This window comes from Sus scrofa, chromosome 2 (assembly GCF_054392235.1).
Source record: "Sus scrofa isolate SSC_HxYL_T2T_F1_AM1 chromosome 2, Sscrofa_HxYL_maternal_Yorkshire_Landrace_v2.0, whole genome shotgun sequence".
In the NCBI taxonomy this organism is placed as follows: domain Eukaryota; kingdom Metazoa; phylum Chordata; class Mammalia; order Artiodactyla; family Suidae; genus Sus; species Sus scrofa.
The window spans coordinates 150,321,436-150,345,116 of NC_139384.1; the positions used below are offsets into that span (position 1 = coordinate 150,321,436).

The 23,681-nt window shown below is 39.8% G+C and overlaps 2 protein-coding genes and 1 pseudogene across 14 annotated transcripts in view; 2 read left to right on the forward strand and 1 right to left on the reverse strand.

The window, feature by feature from the left end:
* Nucleotides 1-23,681, reverse strand: part of KLHL3 (kelch like family member 3) — a 288,734-nt gene that overhangs the window by 222,852 nt on the left and 42,201 nt on the right. The window lies entirely within an intron of this gene.
* LOC110259497 (ras-related protein Rap-1b pseudogene) lies at nucleotides 4,048-4,596 on the forward strand (annotated as a pseudogene).
* The window catches only part of MYOT (myotilin), a 58,191-nt gene continuing 40,828 nt past the window's right edge, over nucleotides 6,319-23,681 (forward strand). For 5 of the 9 annotated variants that reach the window (XM_085007142.1, XM_085007123.1, XM_085007127.1 and 2 more), the window contains exon 1: nucleotides 6,319-6,367. The gene's annotated coding sequence lies outside the window, so the exon portion shown is untranslated. Of the gene's footprint in view, nucleotides 6,368-21,330; nucleotides 21,639-23,681 lie in introns of all 9 variants that reach the window. The other 4 variants (XM_085007124.1, XM_085007128.1, XM_085007130.1 and 1 more) reach the window with 1 other exon arrangement.

A 23,681-nucleotide genomic window follows, 5' to 3' on the forward strand; every position in this document is an offset into this window, starting at 1 on the left:
GGCAACTGCTAACAACCTTAAAAGGACAAATCAACAACAACACAATTATAGTGGGGGACTTTAACACCCCACTGACAGCAATGGACAGATCAACCACACAGAAAATCAGTAAGGAAACAAAGGCCCTGAATGATGCATTGAACCAGATGGACTTCACAGATATTTATAGGACATTCCATCCAAAAGCAACAGAATACACATTCTTCTCAAGTGCACGTGGAACATTCTCTAAGATTGATCACATCCTGGGCTACAAATCCAACCTCGGTAACTTTAAGAAAACTGAAATCACGTCAAGCATCTTTTCCAACCACAACGCTATACAACTGGAAATCAACAACAAGAAAAAAACTGCAAAAAACACAAACACGGGGAGACTAAACAACATGCTACTAAACAACCAATGGATCACTGAAGAAATCAAAGAGGAAATTTAAAAATACCTACGTGCTAATGAAAACAAAGACACAACACTCCCAAACCTATAGGATGCAGCAAAAGCCATTCCAAGGGGAAAGTTTACGGCAATACAAGACCACCTCAGGAAACAAGAAAAAGCGCAAATAAACAAGCTAACTTTATATCAAAAGCACTCGAGAGAGAAGAACAGACAAGACCTAAAGTTAGTAGAAGGAAAGAAATCATAAAGATCAGAGCAGAAATCAATGAAATAGAAACAAAGAAAACCATAGAAAAGATCGATGAAATGAAAAGATCAACAAAATGGATAAACCCTTAGCCACACTTATCAAGAAAAAAAGAGAGAGGACTCAAATCAATAAGATTAGAAATGAAAAAGGAGAAGTAACACCGCACATCACAGAAATACAAAGGATCATAAGAGACTACTATATGCTGCTATATGCCAATAAAAACGAAAACCTAGAAGAAAGGGACAAATTCTTAGAAAAGTACAATCTTCCAAGACTAAACCGAGATGAAATAGAAAAGATGAATGGACCCATCACAAGAACTGAAACTGAAACTGATTTAAAAACTTCCAACAAACAGAAGTCCAGGACCAGATGGCTTCACAGGCGAATTCTACCAAACCCTTAGAGAAGAGCTAACACCTATTCTTCTGAAACCATTCCAAAAAATCACAGAGGAAGGAATACTCCCAAACTCATTCTATGAGGCCACCATCACCCTGGTACCAAAACCAGACAAAGATACCATAAAAAGAGAAAACTACAGGCCAATTTCACTGATGAACATTGACGCAAAAATCCTCAACAAAATACCAGCAAACTGCATCCAATAATACATTAAAAGGATTGTACATCATGAACAAGTGGGAATTATCCCAGGGATGCAAGGGTTCTTCAATATACACAAACCAATTAGTGTGATACACCACATTAACAAACTGAAAAATAAAAACCATATGATCCTCTCAATAGATGCAGAAAAAGACTTTGACAAAATCCAACACCCATTTCTGATAAAAACCCTCAGAAATTGGGCATAGAGGGAACCTACCTCAACATAATAAAGGCCATATGACAAACCCACAGCAAACTTCATTCTCAATGGTGAAAAGCTGAAGGAATTCCCACTGAGATCAGGAACAAGGCAAGGATATCCACTCTTGCCACTACTCTTCAACATGGCAATCAGAGAAGTAAAAGAGATAAAAGGAATCCAAATTGGAAAGGAAGAAGGAAAACTATCACTCTTTGCAGATGACACGATACTACACCTAGAGAATCCTAAAGACTCTACCAGAAAACTATTACAGCTCATCCATGAATTTGGCAAGGTCATAAGATACAAAATTAATACACAGAAATTGACTGCATTTCTATATACTAACAATGAAAGATCAGAGAGAAAAATTAGGGAAACAATCCCATTTACCATCACATCAAAAAGAATATGGTACTTAGGAATAAACCTACCTAAAGAGACAGAAGACCTGTACTCTGAAAACGATAAGACACTGATGAAAGAAATCAAAGACGACACAAACAGATGCAAAGCTATACCATGCTATTGGGTTGGAAGAATCAGTATTATCAAAATGACTATACTATCCAAGGCAAACTACAGATTCAATGCAATCCCTATCAAATTACCAAGGACATTTGTCACAGAACTCAAACAAAATATTTTAAAGTTTCTTTGGAAGCACAAAAGACCCAGAATAGCCAAAGGCATCCTGAGAAAGAAACATGGAGCTGGAGGAATCAGGCTCCTGGACTTCAGACTATACTACAAAGCAACCATCATCAAAACCACATGGTACTGGCACAAAGACAGAAACAGAGATCAGTGGAACAGGATAGAAAGCCCAGAATTCAACTCATGCACCTACAGTCAACTAATCTCTGACAAAGGAGGCAAGAAGATACAATGGAGAAAAGACAGCCTGTTCAGTAAGTGGTGCTAGGAAAACCAGACAGCCACACGGAAAAGAATGAAATCAGAACACTCCCTAATACCATACACAAAAATAAATTCAAAATGGATTCAAGACCTAGATATAAGACCGGACACTATAAAACTCTTAGAGGAAAACATAGGCCAAACACTCTCTGACATAAATGACAGCAACGTCTTCTCAGATCCACCTCTTAGAGTAATGACAGTAAAAACAAAAATAAACAAATGTGACTTAATGAAGCTTAAAAGTTTCTGCACAACAGAGGAAACCCTAAACAAAATGAAAAGGCAACACACAGAATGGGAGAACATATTTGCAAATGAAGCGACTGTCAAGGGATTCATCTCCAACATTTATAAACACCTCCTACCACTCAATACCAAAAAAACAAACAAACCCATGAAAAAATGGGCAGAAGATCTGAACAGACGATTCTCCAAAGAAGACATACAGATGGCCCAAAAATACATGAAAAAAAAATGTCTAACATCACTAATTATTAGAGAAATGTAAATCAAAACCACTGTGATGTACCACCTTATACTGGTCAGAATGGCCATCATCAAAAAGTCTACAAACAATAAATGCTTGAGAGGGTGTGGAGAAAAAGAAACTCTAGTACACTGTTGGTGGGATTGTAAATTGGTGCAACCACTGTGGAAAACAGGATGGAGAGTCCTCAGAAAATGAAAAATAGAACTACCATTTGATCCAGCAATCCCACGCCTGGGCATCCATCCAGAGAAAACCATGACTCGAAAAGACACATGTACTCCTGTGTTCACTGCAGCCCTATGTACAATAGCCAAGACATGGAAACAACCTAAATGTCCATCGACATTTGTGGATCAAGAAGATGTGGTACATATACACAGTGGAATACTACTCAGCCATTAAAAGGAATGAAATACCAGCATTTTTAGCAACATGGATGGACCTAGAAATTATCATGCTAAGAGAAGTCAGCCATACAATGAGATACCAACATGAAATGCTTTCACTGACATGTGGAATCTGAAAAAAGGACAGACTGAACTTCTTTGCAGAAGATACTGACTCACAGACTTTGAAAAACTCATGGTCTCCAAAGGAGACAGTTTGGGGGGTGAGGGTATGTGCTTGGGTTGTGGGATGTAAATCTTATAAAATCGGATTGTGATGATCATTGTACAAGTACAAATGTAATAAATTCATTGAGTAATAAAAATTAAATAAACTTTTTTAAAAAGTCTACAAATAACAAATGCTGGAGAGGGTGTAAAGAAAAGGGAACCCAGCCTCACTGCTGGTGGGAATGTAAATTGGTGCAGTCACTATGGAGAACAGTAGAAAGGTTTCTCAGAAAACTAAAAACATAATTACTGTATGATCCAGCAATGCCCCTCCTGGGAATATACCCTGGTAATACTATAATTCAAAAAGATACGTACACCCCTATGTTCACAGGAGGACTATTCACAATAGCCAAGACATGGAAACAACCTAAATGACCATCGATAGAGGAATGGATTAAGAAGATGTGTACCGGGAGCAGTGGTGGCAGTGGTAGTGGCAGGATCACCATGGCACCAGCAGCAGTGACCCAGAAGGACTGCATGGCGACGCTGGCTGTGGGGACCTGGTGACAGCATAAGAGGTACTAGATTTTACAAGTCTGCACCATGCACAAGTACAAGCTAGTTGTTCTTGGCTTTGGAGGCAATGGAAAATCTCCTCTAACTGTACAACTAGCACAAGAAAGACATCTTACATTAGAAGATTCTTACAGAAAGCAAGTTGAAGTAGATGCAGTAAAGCGCATGCTTGAAATCTTGGATACTGCAGAAACAAAATTTAAAGCAATGGGGGATTTATACATTAAAAAAAGGACAAGACTTCGCACTAGTTTATTCCATCACAACACAGTCCACATTTAATGAGTTACAAGATCTAAGAGAACAGATTCTTCAATGCTGATGATGTTCCAATGATCCTGGTTGGTAATAAGTGTGACCTGGAAGATGAAAGAGTTGTAGGAAAGGAACAAGGAACAAAGACAAGAGTAAGATCAAAATCTTGCAAGACAATGAAAAGATTGTGCATTCTTAGAATCCTCTGCAAAATCAAAACTAAATGTTAATGAGATCTTTTATAACTTAGTGCAGCAAATTAACAGAAAAACTCCAGTGCCTGGGAAGGCCCACAAAAATTCATCATATCAGCTACTTTAATATACTAATTGCATTGTAGCAATTTGAGATTCTCATTCTAGGTGAAGTTAACTCAGAAAGAGAAAGACAAATACCATATGATATTACTTATATGTGGAAACTAAAATACAGCACGAATGAACCTATGTACCAAAGAGAAACAGACCCACGGACATGGTTGCCTAGGGGATTTGGGAGTGGGATGGACTAGGAGCTTGGGGTTAGTGGATGCAAACTATTACATTAAGAATGGATAAGCAGGAGTTCCCATTGTGGCTCAGTGGAAATGAATCTGACTAGCATCCATGAGGATGCAGGTTCGATCCCTGGCCTCACCTAGTGGGTTTAGGATCCAGCACTGCCGTGAGCTGTGGTGTAGGTCACAAACTCAGCTCAGATCCTGCGTTGCTGTGCCTATAGCATAGGCTGGCAGGTGTAGCTCCACTTTGAGCCCTAGCTGGGAACCTCCATATGCCACAGGTATGGCCCTAAAAAGACAAAAAAAAAAGAATGGATAAGCAATGAGGTCCTACTATATAGCACAGGGAACTACATCCGATCTCCAAAGACAGACCATAATGGAAAAGAATATTTAAAAGAAATGTAAGAGTTCTCGTCATGGCTCAGCAGTTACCAAACCCGACCAGCATCCATGAGGACACAGGTTCAATCGCTGGTCTGGCTCAGTGGATTAAAGGATCCGGAGTTTCCGTGAGCTGTGGTGAAGGTCGCAGACATGGCTCAGATCCTGTGTTGCTGTGGCTCTGGCATAGGCCAGCAGCTACAGTTCTGATTGGACCTCTAAGCTTAGGAACTTACGTATGCCACGGGTGCGGCCCTAAAAAGACAGAAAGACCAAAAAATATATAGATATAGATATATGTATGACAAAGTCACTCTGCTGTACAGCAGAAATATGCAAATACTAAATCAACTGTAATTTTTTTTTTTTGCCTTTTTGTCTTTTGAGGGCCACACCCATGGCACCCGGAGGTTCCCAGGCTCGGGGTCTAATCAGAGCTGTTGCTACCAGCCACAGCAATGGCAGATCTGAGCCCCATCTGCGACCTACACCACAGCTCACAGCAATGCCAGATCCTTAACCCACTGAGTGAGGCCAGGGATCGAACCCACAACCTCATGGTCTCTAGTTGGATTCGCTTCCGCTGTGCCACGACAGGAACTCCCAGCTATAATTTAATTTTTTAAAAATTTAAAAATTATTTAAATGTGCTGTTCCACACACCTCTCCATAAAGATCTACAACCCTGCCAAGGTCCTCCATCAAAGCCAATGTGATATTAATATACATTTCTAAAATCAGTAAAATTTTAATCCTAACCTAAGCAACTGTGAGCTATCTCCTATCTTCTGGATTGAGAGGAAGGGCAGCTTGAATTTCCTTGAAATGCCAATATCAAAATTCTTTACATTCCAGCTAAAAATGCTTTGCTCACCATGAGACTCTGGCTTCTGCCCCAGTTCCCATTTAGATTTAATGTATAACTATTAATGGTTAACGCAGGGTCACATATTTTTCAGTCTTCTGTTTCGAGGATGCGCACTCCCCAAGTGTGGTTAATTGAAAGTTGGAGCTGCACCAAAGAGAGTGGAATAGAGAGACCCTTCCCCAGCCCTTCCAGTTGATACCCTAGCCTCTTTGCTCACAGCTGTCACTCCCATTTATGCCCCTCCTTGTCAGAGAGCAGGGAGCTACTTCAAACAACCCAGCCCCGACGGGCTCTTCCTGGGGACAACAGGAGAAGAAAAGCAGGCAGACAACGTGGAAGCTGTGAGTATCTTTAAAACCAAGGCTGCTGGTTGGCTGGGTTTTCTCATATCATAGTGAGGCTACAGGTGAGGAAAATCAAGTATTTCTAATTCCTTGGGCTCAGGACAGAGAACACAATCCTGATGCTTTTAATTTACAGGAAGTCAGTACAGTGACTTTCCACCTCTCCTCACTGACACGATCATCAGTAAACACTTGGCTAATGTCTATTACTAAAGCACTAAGAAAAACGCAGGAGAGGATTCAAAGGTATACTGGAAGTTAGCATTTCCTGGCTCCAAACATCTGGAGCTGCTAAAGTCTCTGCATGTCCCAGCACTCCTTTCAGTCAGATGTTCCTTCTGAGTGCCAAGTTGGGGGCATGAGCTACTAGAGAAAGAACAGAGCTTTCATTTTCTTCACTGTTACCTGGACCTTGACTCTGCACTGGGCAAAATTTGAAGAAAGGCTGCAAAAGTGCTCCTGGTGACTTTAAGACTGGAAATGACAACAAGCAGGGAAAGATGAAAAGAGGTTGTACAGATGTAGCCAGAAGAAAAGGAAGAAGGTTGTGTGGAGGGAAAAAAGAGAGTAATGAAAGGAGAACAGTGACTAGCTGGTCTCTACGAGAGATAGCAGGGGCCTTTGGCTCACCTTTTAAAGCTCAGCTTGGAAGGTCTAGAGCCAATACCTACCAGTAAAGGATCCATGGAGCCAGCAAGATTAAAATGTCTATAATGTACAATATGCTAAATGCAGGGAAACAGGTAAACACACAATAAGTATTATTGAATATCTATTTCATCTCTCCTTCCAGCCCACAGATTCAGTCATAAACCTAAGGAAACCCAATGAATTTGTTTTTGTGTACTGGGTCTGTGGTTGATTTTTTTTCTCTCACTTCTCTGCCATATTTCCCAAGTTTTCTAAAATGAACATGCATTTTAAATTATTTGATAAAAACAGAAAAAACCTCCAGACTTGGAGAGAAAGCCCTGGGTCAGACTGGAGGACACTGGTGAGTGGACCAAAAAATTCCAGAGCTCCCAGGGCTCTTAACACCAATTGTTGCCAACATCTAAATCTGTTGGCTTTTCTAAGTCCAGAAGTTAAGAAGGAAATAATAACATCTGCCTTCCCTAAAGACTTGTTCTGAAGGTCACGGATGTGTGAAAACATTTTGTGAGTATTGGGCACTTAATCAGTATGAGACAGTATTATTCCAGTTAAAGGCGACTTTCTATAAAACTAAAAGAAGGTGGGGATAAAAAAAAGAAGGTGGTGATCTATAAGAACTTCTCGTCTATTTGAGTTCAAATGAGATCCACAGATTAATTATGACTGGCAAAGGCTCTCTGCTCAGGACGTATGAAGCGACAACATAAACAGAAATTCAGCAATACGAACGTTTACGTCAGATGACTCGGATCACTGTGAAATCTTAAGTCCTAGAACTGAATACCTGAGAAGTATGTCCACTTTCCAAACGTGGTGGACTCTGACCCCTTAGGAGAAACAGTGAAACCCAACTGACATGGAAGAGACCTACCAAAGATTTATTTCAAACCAGAAGAGATCAAGTGATTTCCCCTGAGATTGGCCCTAAATTTGAGTTCTCAACTTAACATATTTAGCTCTTTCCTGGAGGAGTTGGAAGGACTAATTAACTGAGTCAGACAAGAAATAACAATAAATATATCAGTCAAGGGCTACAGACTTTTACTGACACAAGTCCTGTCATTCTGGCTCCTATTTGCAGTGCGCATTAGAATAGATGATGTCAAAACCAGCCAAGGAGACAAGTTATCTCAATACTCAACTCCTGGCAGGAGAATTTGTGCCCTGATTTATTTTTAGTGCATTTCTACCTTAGTAATGCAGTCAGCTGAAGAAAAGCCAGCTACAGGACTGTTCTCTGAGCTCACCACCCTTATTTATCCCTTAGCAATTAGCAAGACATTTAGCCACCTGGGGGAGAATGTACTAGAAGTTTGGGATCCCATCATTTACAACCTTTCAGAGGCCACAAAGGATTATTACCCCAACCCAAGCAATGTGGGCCTCACTAGTGAATTGGTACCAACCTTTTACTCAAGGGAGAAAAACAGCAAGAAGGGTTGCTAACAAAACAGGTGTGTATAGCCTACCGTTTTTATGGCAGGGTGGAGGATGGGATGAAAAGCAAGAATTGTGCTTTACCTCTTATAAAATGTTAGAATAAACTTGGGCACACATTCTACTTATCTTAAGCTTCAAAATGAACTGTTGGGAGGAGTTCACGATGAATAGTGAGTGCCTGTTCACCAAGATGCAGAAACTGAAGCATCAAAAGATTAAACAGCACTTTCCACATTTTTGCATATGGATTTAACCCCAAATATTTAATTTTATTTCAATCTCAAACAGCTTGTGAGGACAGATTTATCCAACACCAGCTGTCCTCATATTTAAAAGCTGCTCCACAAAGATAAAATTAGAATCAAATGAGGATCATATTCCTCAGCAAGAATTCTGCTCTATGCCCCACTAATGCCCTGGGCCACAAGTGACAAACCAAATACCAGCATTACATTGTTTTTCTTGGATATTCCTAAGAAGCCACAGCACAGAAGAAACTGTGTACACTGGGGGAAAAAAAAAAAGGACATGAGCCCTAAAGTCATAGAACTGTACATGGGTATAAATTTATTCCCAAGGTTATTTCTCACCAAAGTGGGAGAAAGGCATGTACTGTTTTCACAGAGCAGGGAGTGAAGTCAACTATCACACACACTCCTTTTCAGAGGGGACCTTTCCACTTCAGGAATTTTCCAAACTTGCATGAGGCTCAAATTAGAATGAAGTCTGGGTAAGATACAACTGTTCATTAAATCAAACAGAAAGACCAAATGTCATCATCTTGATATTTGATATTCAGCATGACAATATACTGTATAAAAAGAAAGAAAGAAAAATAATCTCAAGATTCTAAAAGGTTATTTGTTAAATATTCACCTTGAATGGAGTCTGACCATAAAAGTATAGCTGTAAAAATACACTACAGATGTTCTCTGTGCAGCGTGGAAGATCATATTTCTCAAAAGACGTTTTATAAGAGCAGAAAGCAAAAGTGGCCATAAAAACACAAGATGTACAACCTCACTCATGATTCAAGAAATGCAGGTCTTCAAAACAATGAGACCAGAGTATGAGGATTATGAGGAATTCATTCTCAGCTATTGAGAATGCACCATCTTAGAAAGGGGCAATTTGGCTGTAATTATTAAACTTCAAAATGAAGAGTTCCCATCATGGCTCAGCGGAAGCAAATCTGACTAGCATCCATGAGAACTCAGATTCGATCCCTGGCCTTGCTCAGTGGGTTAAGATCCGGTGTTGGCATGAGCTGTGGTGTAGGTCGAAGACATGGCTCAGACCCCACATTGCTGTGGCTTTGGTGGTAGGCTGGCAGCTACAACTCTGATTGGATCCCTGGCCGGGGGACCTCCATATGCCTCAGATGTGGCCCTAAAAAGACAAAAAAAAATGCATATGCTTTTTCCCCCTATAATTCCACTACTAGAGGTACACTTACAAAAGCATGCAACACTGTATTTATAAAGAAGTTGGCTCAGTACTGATTTTAACAACCCAGGTATTCTTCAGCAGGGAACTGATTAACTATTATAAACCATACAAAGTTCCTATGTGGCACAGTGGGTTAAGGATCTGGCATTGCTGCAGCTGTAACACAGGTAACAACTGTGGCATGGGTTTGATTTCTGGCCTGAGAACTTCCACAAGCCACAGGCAAGGCCAAAAATAAATAAATAAAGCATATAAAATTATATGAAGGAATTTAGAAAATAATTAGATTCTTATGTTCTGTTATCAAATGATGACCCAGATATATTAAGTGAAAACGGAAGGTTTAGAATATTATCAATAGAATGACTGCATTTATGAAAAATAAAATAGAATTATTATACATAGCTATATGTGTCTATATTTATATATCAGAAAGGATATTTAAAAATTGTTAACAGGGGAGTTCCCATCGTGGCCCAGCAGAAACAAATCTGACTAGTATCCATGAGGACGAAGGTTCGATCCCTAGCCCTGCTCAGCAGATTAAGGATCCAGTGTTGCCAGGAGCCGTGGTGTAGGCTGCGGACAAGGCTCGGAACCCAAGCTGCTGTGGATGTAGTGTAGGCCAGCAGCTACAGCTCCAATTCAACCCCTAGTCTGAGAACCTCCATATGCTGCAGGTGCAGCCCTCGAAAGACAAAAAAAAAAAAAGGTTAATAGAAGAAATGAGAGACTGGAAAGGAAGTATAGTTGACTTACAGTGTTTCAGGTATAGAGTAAAGTGATTCAACTTTATATATATGTTGATTTTCAGATTCTTTTCCATTATAGGTTATTAAAAATACTGAATATAGTTCCCTGTGCTACACAGTAAATCCCTGTTAATCTATTTTATGTATAGTAGTACATATCTGTTAATCTTGAATGCCTAACTTAGCTGTCTCCTCCTTTTCCCTTTGATAATTCTTCGTTTTCTATAAGTTCAATTGTATCATTACTTTAGATTACACCTTTAAGTGACACCATATGATATTTGCTTCCTCTGTGTGACTTAACTTAGTATAATAATGACTAGGTCTACCCAAGGTGCAAATGGCATTATTTCATTCTTTTTTATGGTACCCATTGTATATATATAGGTACCATCTCTTCTTCATCCATTTATCTGTTGATGGACATTTAGGATGCTTCCACGTCCTGGATATTGTATAGAGTGCTGAAGTTAACACTGAGGTGCACATATCTTTTCAAGAGTTTTCTTCAGATACATGCCCAGGAGTAGGACGGCTGGATCACATGGCAATTCTATTTTTAATCTTCTAAGGAATCGTCATACTGTTTTCCATAATGGCTGCACCAACTTCTATTCTCAACAATAGTGAAGCATGGTTCTTTTTTCTCCACACCCTCTCCAGCATTTATTATTTTTAGATTTTTTGATGATGGCCATTCTGACCAGTATGAGGTGATACAACATCAGAGTTTTGATTTGCATTTCTCTAATAATTAGCAGTGTTGAGCATCTTTCTAGAGATGGCCAGTGTTGGCCATCTATATGTCTTCTTTGAAGAAATGTCTATTTAGGTCTTTTGCTCATTTTTTTACTGGATTGTTTGTTTTTGTGATATTGTATTTGTGTATTTTGGAAATTAATCCCTTCGAAAATATCTGCCCCCATTCCACAGGTTGTCTTTTCATTTTGTTTATGGTTTCCTTTGCTGTGCAGAAGCTTTTACGCTTGATTAGGTCCCATTTATTTTTGTTTTTGTTTCCATTACTCTAGAAGACAGAGTCAAAAAAATATTGCTGTGATTTATGCCAAAGAGTGTTCTGCCTATGTTTTCTTTTAGAAGTTTTATAGTATCCAGTCTTACATTTAGGTCTTTGACTCCTTTTGAGCTTATTTTTTTCGTACAGTGTTTGAGAATGTTCTAATTTCATTCTTTTACATACACCTGTCCAGGAATTCCCATTGTGGCACAGTGGTTAACGAATCTGACTAGGAACCATGAGGTTGCGGGTTCAATCCCTGGCCTTGCTCAGTGGGGTTAAGGATCTGGCATTGCTGTGAGCTGTGGTGCAGGTCACAGATGTGGCTCAGATCCTGAGTTGCTGTGGCTCTGGCATAGGCCAGCGGCTACAGCTCCGATTCAACCCCTAGCCTGGGAACCTCCATGTGCTGCAGGTGCAGCCCTAGAAAAGGCAAAAAGACACACACACACAAAAAAATACATACACCTGTCTGGTTTTCCAAGCACCACTTACTGAAGAGACTATCTTTTCTCCATTATATATTCTTGCCTCCTTTGTGGTAAATTAATTTACTATACGTGCATGGTTTTATTGCTGGGCTTTCTAACCTGTTTCATTAATCTATGGGTCTGCATCTGTGCCAGTACCATATTGTTTTGATGACTGTAGCTTTGCAGTATGGTCTGAGGTCAGGAAGTATTATTCTTCTAGCTCCACTCTTCTTTTTCAGGACTGCTTTATTCAGGATCTTTTGTGTTTCCATGTAAATTTTTTTTGTCTTTTTGCCTTTTCTAGGGCCACTCCCGTGGCATATGGAGGTTCCCATGCTAGGGGTCGAATCAGAGCTGTAGCCGCTGGCCTATGCCAGAGCCACAGCAATGCAGGATCCGAGCCACATCTGTGACCTACAGCACAGCTCACAGCAACGCCAGATTCTTAACCCACTGAGCAAGGTCAGGGATCAAACCTGCAACCTCATGGTTCCTAGTCAGATTCATTAACCACTGTGCCACGACGGGAACTCCATGCAAGTTTTAAAATTTTTTTGTTTTAGTTCTATGAGAAATGCCATTGGTAATTTCATAGGGATTGCAATGGATCTGTAGATTGTCTTGGGTAGTATGGTCATTTTAAAAACACTGATTCTTTTAATCCAAAAACACATATATCTTACCATCTGTTTGTGTGGTCTTCAATTTATTTCACCAGTGTCTTACGGTTTTCAGTGTACAGGTCTTTTGCCTACTGATGTAGGTTTATTCCTAGGTAATTTATTCTTTTCGATGTGATAATAAATGGAAGTGTTTTCTTAATTTCCCTGTATTTCATTGTTAGGGTATAGAAATGCAACAGTTTTCTATATATTAATTTTGTATCCTGCAACTTTAATGAATTCATTGATGAGCTCTAGCAGTTTTCTGGTGGCACCTTTAGGATTTTCTATGTATAGTATCATAAAATCTACAAACAGTAACAGTTTTACTTCTTGATTTCCAGTTTGGATTCCTTTTATTTCCTTTTATTCTACAAATGCTGTGAGTAGGACTTCCAAAACTATGTTGAATAACATTGAGAGTGGACATCCTTGTTCTTGATCTTAGAGGGCATACTTTCAACTTCTCACCATTTGATATGATGTTAGCTGTGTTTTTGTCAGATATGGCCTTTATTATGTTAAGGTAGTTTCCCTCTACGCCCACTCTCTGGAGAATTTTTATTACACATGGGTGCTGAATTTTGTCAAAAGTTTTTTCTGCATCTACTGAGATGATCATATAGTTTTTATTCTTCAGTTTGTTAATGTGGTTTATCACACTGATTGATTTGCAGATTTAAAAAATCCTTGCAACCCTGGGATAAATTCCACTTGATCATGGTATATGATCCTTTTAATGTATTACTGGATTCAGTTTCCTAGTATTTGTTGAGGATTTCTAAATCTATGTTCATCAGTAATTTAATTTTCTTTTTTTATTCTTTTCTGGTTTTGGTACCAGGGTGATGGTGGACTCATAGAATGAGTTCAGAAATGTTACTTCCTCTGCAATTTTCTGGAATAGTTTCAAACGGATGGGTGTTAACTCTTTTCAAATATTTTGAAGAATTCACCTGTGAAGCTATTTGGTCCTGGATTTTGTTTGTTGAGCGTTTTTAAATTACTGATTCAATTTCAATACTGGTAATTGGTCTGTTCATATTTTCTATTTCTTCCTGGTTCTGTACCTTTGTAAAAATTTGTCCCTTTCTTCTAGGTTATCCATTTTATTGGTGTATAGCTGCTTATAGTAGTCTCTTATAATCTTCTGTATTTCTGCGGTATCCGTTATAAGTTCTTTTTTCATTTCTGATTTTATTGATCTGGGCCCTCTCCCTTTTTCTCTTGATGAGTCTGGATGAGGGTTTATCAATTTCGTTTCTTTTCAAAGAACCAGCTTTTGTTTTCATTGATTTTTTTTCTGCTGTTTTTTTTTTTACTCTCCATTTAATTTATTTCTGCTCTGATCTTTACGGTTTCTTTCCTTCTACTAACTTGGGGTTTTGTTTGTTCTTTCTCTAGTTGCTTTAGGAGGAAAGGGTCAACTTTTATTTTTTGCTTTATATCTTCTGTACTCTAAATTTTTAGCATTTTTGCCCTAAGCATCTACTACTTTTACTTTTTAAAATCTTTTTGCACTCATAGGTTTGTTTCAATTTTCTGGAAGATTTAATTGCATAGAACATCAAGTCCCTAAAAATATCTTATGAATCAAAAGAATTAAATTATACTAAGAGTAGTTTTAGCGCTGACTATATTTTACTATATTCTACTTCTCTGAAAATTGGTAATTCCTCAGTTTGGTAGAAATGGTGAGAAATCCACCCACTTACTAGGACAGATAACAGAGAGGGAATTGTTTTCATATATTCCTTTTACTTTGAAAATGGATTTGACGCTCCAGTACATATTTCTTCATATCTTGGTGTCATTTCAATGACGAGAAAAGGTTTAATGTCATACAACCTAATGTCAGGAGAATATTAAGTATGATACGACTCCAAGCACATTAAATCGCCCATGATATAAAGGGACCTGCGACCTCAGGTTTAAGAATCCAAGGAGGTTAATACTGAGTAAATGGCAGGCAAGCATGTTCTGATGTGGGAAAACACTCTTATTAAGTGTTAACAGAAATTTAGATAATAGAATGTTAGTATATTTTGTTGGGGCTGCTATATAATCTGATATCAACAAGCCTCAGGCTAGATATAGGAATAACTACTCACACTATCTGCATTTTGACATACTACAGAGAAAACCCTTTCACATATATAGGCTGAGGCAGGGATTTTAATTCCCTTCTCTTACTTCTGGAAGATCCTATAGATAGGATGGACTCTCCATGACGTTAAAAAACAAAGGATTGGCAGGGATTTCTTGGAATTTGGGCAGACTAAAGAGATCTGTAACCCAAACAACTCCCCAGCCCCCAAACCAGGGCTAGTCTTTAAGCAGGCAGCTTCTTATCGCCAGTCTCCCCCTCCCTCCCTTCATCAACTTTTCTTATCTGGCATTAACGGCCAGGAGTTGCATCTCTGCTACTTGATACCTAATACGAAACTTTCAACCCACCTGTTCTATACATGATGACAGATAAATCTCCCTTAAATCCTACAGGTCACTCTATACCCAGTACAGACCTGCAATGATTCCTTAATCCATTAAATAATTTAAAACCTTACCCTGGCCTTCAAGGCTCTTTGAAATCCAACCCTAGCCAATCTTTCCAACTTTCTGTTTCCTGTCAAACTGATTTACTTGAATTTCCTATGTGTGCCTCACGTTTTCACCAATGTTTAGACTCTTTGCAATACTATGTGTCAAAATAGTCTGTGGACCGACACCATTGGTTTTATCTGGAAGCTTTTGAGAAAAGCAGGATTTCAGGCCCCAATCCAGACCTATTCCATCAGAATCTGCCTTTTAGCAAGATTTTCAGGTGATGTATATGCACCTTAAATTTTGAGAATCACTATAAAACTATCAAGTGCTTTTCTGTGGTACCTGACGGGCTTCTATCATCATTATTCATTTCCCTAAAGAACATGTAGACACCTAGAAAGCAAACAGTTATCCAAATTATATGGCTAAGATATGCTATTCAGCCCTCAGAAACAAAGGAATACACTGAACAGACACTCATTAAACATCTATGAATTGACTGGTCTGGTTTCAGTTCTGTAGCTAAAAAGGTAACTAGAATCACCATCCTTTATTATCAGACAAACCCAATCCAATACAGCCAGTATACCCATACAAACAGAGGACACACACACAGAGGGTTCTGTATGGACAGAATTTTTTTTTTTTTTTTTTAGGGCCACACCCATGGCATATGGAGATTCCCAAGCTAGTCCAATCAGAGCTACAGCTGCCGGCCTACACCAGAGCCACAGCAACACCAGATCTGAGCCTCGCCCATAACCTACACCACAGCTCACAGCAACGCCAGATCCTCAACCCACTGAGCGAGGCCAGGGGTTGAACCCGCAACCCATGGTTCCTACTCGGATTTGATTCCACTGCACCATGACGGGAACTCCTTTTTTTTTTTTTTTAAGGGCCGCACCTGCAATATATGGAAGTTCCTAGGCTAGGGGCCAAATCTACAGCTGCTGGCCTACACCACAGCCAAAGTAATACAGGATCTGAGGTGTGTCTGTGACCTACCAGCAGCTCATAGCAACACTGTATCCTTAACTCACTAAGCAAGGCCAGGGATCGAACCCACAACCTGATGGTTACTAGTCGGATTCATTTCCACTCTGCCACAATGGGAACTCCCAGGACAGAATGTTTAACAGAAAAGGAAACTGCAAAAGAAAGGGATGTTAAAGCCCAGCATGAATATCAAAACTACTGAGATCAACTAGATAGTCCTCCTACCCCCTTTAAACTAAAACTGAGGTCCAGATTTACCTAATGGACTCCAAGGTCATCTGTGGCTCTAACAGTCAATGATTCTTTGATTCTAGGGCATGTCACTTGCACTGTCCCAAAAGCGGCTGTAGAGACCAATCTTGACCAGGGACATCCCTGAGATTAAGACTAAAGCTGCAAGGCCTGACTTCCTCTCTCAGTTCTCTCTAAACCCTAGCTTCCTTGTAAAGCTCCTGCTCTTCAAGTGTGTCTACTATCATGACCCTGCCATCTCCTGGCACTTTCAACTGCTCCTTGCCTCCATGAGTTTTTCACTGTCACACTTCCCTCCTTCTCTGTACTCAGCTTCTCTGTCTCTCACACAGTTCAACATTGCCAAGGCAACTCTGAGCTAATTAAACTGTCCTAAAAGAAGGAAGTTAGGGGAAAAGGACATCCTGACCACCTTTCCCAATCAGCTTTTTCCCCTCCCCATGTATATTCTTTGGTAACTTTCTCAAGAGAACTGAAGTGGGATATTATGACATTATATTCTGTAGTGGGGGGACTATCAGTCAGAATTTGCCCTTTGAGACTCTTTAACATTTTCATTTACCAAACACACTTGCAGTTCTGACTCTCCCACTCCCTCTGATTTAATCCCTCTTTGGAGCTTTGACCCAAAGCTACTTCATATCCCCAAATGGGAATCAATACTGTTACCATACATCTCTCTCACACTCTGCGAACAGCTTTTCACACACTGTACAGTTTGACTGATCTCAACACCACATCTAATTTCTCATACACTTAAGCAAGAACAGAGACCACTGCTAGAATTAAGTTCCTGACCCACAGCGCTATATATGAGATGATTAATAATGGACATCTGTGTGCATATCCTTACAAGGTCGCTCCTAAATCCAAAGCTATATAGCTACAGTAAGCAAAATAGTGTGGTTTTAGAAGGGGGATAGAAAGACAGTTCCAAAGAACAGAAAAGAGAATCAAGAAATACATCCGGAGTTCCCATCATTACTCAGCGGAAACAAATGTGAAGAGCATCCATGAGGACACAGGTTGGATCCCTGGCCTCGCTCAGTGGGTTAAGGATCCGGCTTTGCCTTGAGCTGTGGTGTAGGCTGCAGATGCAGCTTGGATCTGGGGTTGCTGTGGCTCTGGTGTAGGCCACCGGCTACAGCTCTGATTCGACTCCTAGCCTGGGAACCTACATATGCCGTGGGTGCAACCCTAAAAAGACAAAAAAGAAAAGAAAAAAAAAGAAATACATCCATATTAGTATAACAAGCTTAATTTTGACAAAGGTTAGGCCTTTCATTAAACCTAGCTCCCCTTTCCTCCTATTTCCCAAGAAGTCAAGGAGGCATTATTTCTTACAGTAGAGGTTAAAAGCTCTCTGCTTGAGAGAGGGACTGGGTAGACTTTATTCCTGGCTTTACCACTAACCAGCTACATGACTTTGGACAATTTGTATAACCTCTCTAAGCTTGTGTTTCCTTATTTGTAAAATGAGAACAGTGGTATCTCTGTATCTTAAGGTTCTTGTAGGGAATGAATGAGATAAAGCATATAAAGTGGTTAGCACAGGGCTGGTAATTAACCTCATTTTAAGTCACTAACAATCAAGCTCAGGGAGGATTGCTATAAAGGATTTTTTGCTTTTTAATTTGCAAAGCCTGCTTAATGCTACGGATTTTCCTCTCTAGGACCCTTCTAGTTACACGCAGCTCTAGCACATGCCGCTGTCCATGTGGTGGTAATCTGACTCCTAGCTAACGACAGTATGTGGGTCTTAGCTGTCCTTGTGCACAAAGCATTCCTCCTGGCAATAATGCTGCATGTGTGTGTGTAGGGCAAACAGAAATGGAACAGCCTCTTTTAAAAATTGAACATGATCTTATAGCATAAAAACTTACATACTTAAGCCAGTGGCATCACAGAGGACAAACATCCTCTTTCTATTTTAGGTTAACTATCAAAGCAAATAAATGTTTTAAGTTAAATATCAGTCTCTTCTGAATTTGGCAGGATATCAAAGACATACGAAGGAACCTAATCTGTCCCACCTCCAAGATGACTTGACAACTGGCTTGTCTGCTTTAGAGTGTCACCACTGGAGAGGGTGTCATTTGGGTTAAAGTAATGGCTCTTCCTGTTTAAAGAAAAATAGGGACTGGAATGTCTTCATGGGGAAACTGTGTCTGTCTGAACCGGTCTATCAGAAGACTGGTATAATATAAGTCAGTACTGATGTGGCCTTGAAGGTGTGCTTTTTTTTTTTTTTTTTTTTTGTCTTTTTAGGGCTGCACCCACGGCATATATAGAGGCTCCTAGGCTAAGGGTCCAATCGGAGCTGCAGCTGCTGGCCTGCGCCACAGCCACAGCCACACCAGATCCGAGACGCATCTTCGACCTATACCACAGCCCACAGAAATGCCGATCCTTAACCCACTAAGTGAGGCCAGGGATGAAAACTGGATCCTCAGGGATACTAGTCAGATTCGTTTCCGCTGAGCCATGATGGGAACTCCAAAGGTGTGCTAACTCTGGAGGGAGAAAACACTGTAACACTACGACACTATAACTAAACTATACTAAAGGAAGAAAATGCTATAACGTGTGTGCAATAAAGGGGGAGGTAGACAAAAGGAGTGAGGAGAGTTTGCAAAATACAAACTTTGTCAATTTGCCAAAAGTTGGACTGAAAGTTGCTGACTGCTTCCAAGATGGTAAGCCTCTCACCTCTAGGCAACTTTTCTCCTAACATCCCTAATCAGCAGCCCCTGTGGGTGCTGGAGAATGAGACCAGAAGTCTTGGAGATTACTCTCCTGGAGTCTAGGTCTCTGCCACCCCTGCACCTTTGCCTGAGGGCTGGATCAGTTTCACTATTTTATCCTCAAAGAAAAAAAAAAATCTTAAACCCAATCTTTAGCTAAATTTGAAAGTTCCCTAACAAAACAAAGTAAAAAGTGGCTTGCCAGATAATACAAAACAAATATCTGTTTATCATAGTATTTGAGCCCTCAGGTATAAATTTTTGTATAGAAGAATTCTACAAACTGGGTCTTTTAAAAACTAGCTGCTGTACCACCATGATTAAGGGTCTAAGAAGTCACTACAAAACAAAGTAGGGGAATTTTTTTTTCTTTTTTATAATGATCTTTATTTTTTCCATTATACTGGTTTACAGTGTTCTGTCAATTTTCTACTATACAGTAAAGTGACCAATTCACACACACACATGTATACATTCTTTTTTCTCACATTATCATGCTCCATCATAAGTGACTAGATATAGTTCCCATTGCTATAGAGCAGGATCTCATCGCTTATCCATTGCAAAGGCAATAGTTTGCATCAATTAACCCCAAATTCCCAGTCCATCCCACACCCTCCCCTTCCCCCTTGGCAACCACAAGTCTGTTCTCCATGTCCATGATTTTCTTTTCTGTGGAAAGGTTCATATGTGCCGTATATTAGATTCCAGATGTAACTGATATCATATGGTATCTGTCTATCTCTTTCTGAGAATCTATCTATCTCTTTCTGAGAGTCTCTAGTTCCATCCATGTTGCTGCAAATGACATTACTTTGTTCTTTTTATGGTTGAGTAGTATTCCATTGTGTATATATACCACATCTTCCAAATCCAATCATCTCATCTGTCGATGGACATTTAGGTTGTTTCCATGTCTTGGCTATTGTGACTAGTGCTGCAATGAACATGTGGGTACATGTGTCTTTTTCAAGGGAAGTTTTGTCCAGACATATGCCCAAGAGTGGAACTGTTGGGTCATATAGTAGTTCTATGTATAGTTTTCTAAAGTACCTCCATACTGTTTTCCATAGTGGTTGTACCAATTTACATTCCCATCAACAATGAAGGAGGGTTCCCTTTTCTCCACACCCTCTCCAGCATTTGTTATTTTGGACTTATTAATGATGGCCATTCTGACTGGTGTGAGGTGGTACCTCATGGTAGTTTTGATTTGCATTTCTCTAATAATCAGTGATGTTGAGCATTTTTTCATGTGCTTGTTGGCCATCTGTATATCTTCTTTGGATAAATGTCTATTCGGGTCTTTAGCCCACTTTTCCACTGGGTTGTTGGATTTTTTCGCTGTTGAGTTGTATAAGCTGTTGGTATACTTTAGAGATTAAGCCCTTGTCAGTTGCATCATTTGAAACTATTTTCTCTCATTCTGTAAGTTGTCTTCTTGTTTTTTTTTTATGGTTTCCTTTGCCATGCAAAAGCTTGTCAGTTGGAAGCTTTTCTTTAAAACGGGGAGAGGGCGTTCCTGCATGGCACAGTGGGTTAAGTATCCAACTGCAGCAGCTCGGGTCACAGCAAAGGTTTGATCTCCAGCCCAGCAGAGTGGGTTAAAGGATCCGGCATTGCCACAGCTGTGGCATAGGTGGCATCTGTAGCTCAGATTCAGTCCCTGGCCCAGGAACTTCCATAAGCCATGGGGGTAACCACAAATTTAAAAATTAATTAATTAATTAATTAAAAGAGGGAGATATTCTTGGAATACTTGCTCTTAGAGCCCTAAGCCTCCATGTAAAAGATCCGACTACTCTGAGGTCACCATGCTGTGAAAACCCCAAGCCATGTGGAAAGGACTTGGAGGATGAGACATGGGGGGCAGGGGGGGTAGGGGAGTGGGAGAGAGAGAGAGAAAACAAGTAGCATAAAGGTACCAGACATTTGAGTAATAAACCATCTTGGATAAATGCACTTTCTAGGCCCAGCTGGCCCAGTTGAAAACACATGGATCAGAGATGAACTGCCCAGCCAATGCTTCTTGAATTCCTGACCTAAAACATCAAGTCACGGTAGAAAGATAATATGTCCCAAAAGAGCACCTCAGCGAGTAAGAGTTTCAAGATACGTCCCAGTTGTTTCCAAGCCCACTAGAATCCGAGCATCAGGGGGAGGAAGTAGCGACATTCCTGACTCATGACCGGGCATCACATCTTTGGATGGAGAAGCAGTCTGATAAAGGCCATGAACAATGTGAACTTTGACAACAGGAAAAGAAGTGTGGTATGGGGTAAGCCAGAAGACACCCAAATAGAAATCTGTATGCTACTTAGAGTGTAGGAGCTATCCTTTAAAATAGCTTTATTTCAAAACATGATTTAGCTACCAGAGAAACCATGAAAACCAGGACCGTTAGTATTTTACTCCAACATATAAAGATAATCTCCTTGGCACTGTGTAAAATCAAGACATTTTAAAACACATTGGGAAGAGGCAAAGCACTAAATGTGACCAAGTAAAATTTCTAGTCATCTAGAAAATAATGGAGTTCCCGTCGTGGCGAGTGGTTAATGAATCTGACTAGGAACCATGAGGTTGCAGGTTCGATCCCTGCCCTTGCTCAGTGGGTTAACGATCCGGCGTTGCCGTGAGCTGTGATGTAGGTTGCAGACGCGGCTCGGATCCCGAGTTGCTGTGGCTCTGGTGTAGGCCAGCAGCTACAGCTCCGATTCGACCTCTAGCCTGGGAACCTCCATATGCCGCCGGAGCAGCCCAAAGAAATGGCAAAAAGACAAAAAAAAAAGAAAGAAAATAACAGCTTACCCCTAACATCACTTTAATTGCTCTGAAAACAAAGTGATTTCTTTTTCTAAAAAGCAAGAGAGAACAAAAGACAAAGAAACAGCCAAATATGAAACCAGTATAGTAGACAATCAAGAGATCTGGAAAAATAAAAAACCACAGTTGCTGGCAGATGGTCTAGACAAACTTGGGAAGAAATGGTAAGGTGCATTTTTAGAATTTCTTACATACTAAAATGTCCTTAAGAACTTTTCAAAACAATACTCAGTCTATGTCAAATACCATCTTCTCTTCAAACAGCTTAAATATGTTCACATGTCAGACTCATTTGTGCAGGGACTGACACCAGTGGGCCGCAGAGTGGAGAAGCCCTGGACTTGTACAAAAAGTGGTGGAAATCATCACACATTCACACAACTCACAGCTCCTTTTCTGACTTAACTCATGTACTCCTTCCTCAACTATTTTTTCTCCCTCTTCTTGTTCTGTTAGGAATAACATAAAATGAAAAACAAATGTCTTCCACAATGTCTACTGCTTTGTGGATACTTCATATTAATTACCTTTATGGACTCTACCGCTGAATATCAATAGAAAATTTATATCGTCTAGGGTGTGTGTCGGGCATAATGATAAGTGTGTGATGTTTAATGGAAGGATGTTAAATTTTGCAGTATGGGGGGGAATTACTTAGTATGGCATTTATTATCATATAGGAGGTAAATAAAATTTAAAATACACACTAAGTCATAAAACAAGCAAACAAAACACTGAAAGAGCACAATAAACTTATCCATCCAATCAAATAACTTAAGTGACACTAAAAAAAAAAACACACCAAGCTTAGCTTACTGAGTTTTCACTAAGTATTTCATAAGGTAGCATTCTGAAACACATGAATCATTCTATGTTGCTAATCTGCCTTACTCACTTCTTTTTCCCCAATTTTCACCTAATACAACTACAATCAGATTTGTTAGCTGTTCACTTTTAAATCTATCTAAGGTTCTATTTCTCAGACCACTGAACCTGTACTATACCCATGAAGCTAGTGTAACTGCAGACATCCTACTCAGGCAGTGTTATAAGGGCCTCATCATTGTTTGTGATCTCTATGTATCTTGTCATCTTTCCATGGTAAGACTGCCAAGGCCTTGGACTCTTCGTTTGGTGGAGTCTAATTCTGTTCACTTCACAAAGAGCTAGGGTTACACTCAGAAAAGGTTACCATTTACGTGAGCCATGAAGCCTACCAGGGTTAACTCATCACCAAAGTAAAATCCCTAGCTATTTTTTCTCTCAAGGACATCCCCAGTGCTACCCAAAATCAAGAGGGAACACTTCAGGACAGGTCACATGCAAGATCCACCCACACTCTAAATCTACATTTTCATTTTGATTGTCTAATGTGTGTGGTATTATTTCATAGAAGTCAAGCAAAAGGGGTTTTGTTTGGGTTTTTTTTGTTTTTTGTTTTTTGTTTTTTTCTTTTTGCCTTTTCTAGGGCCGCTCCCATGGCATATGGAGATTC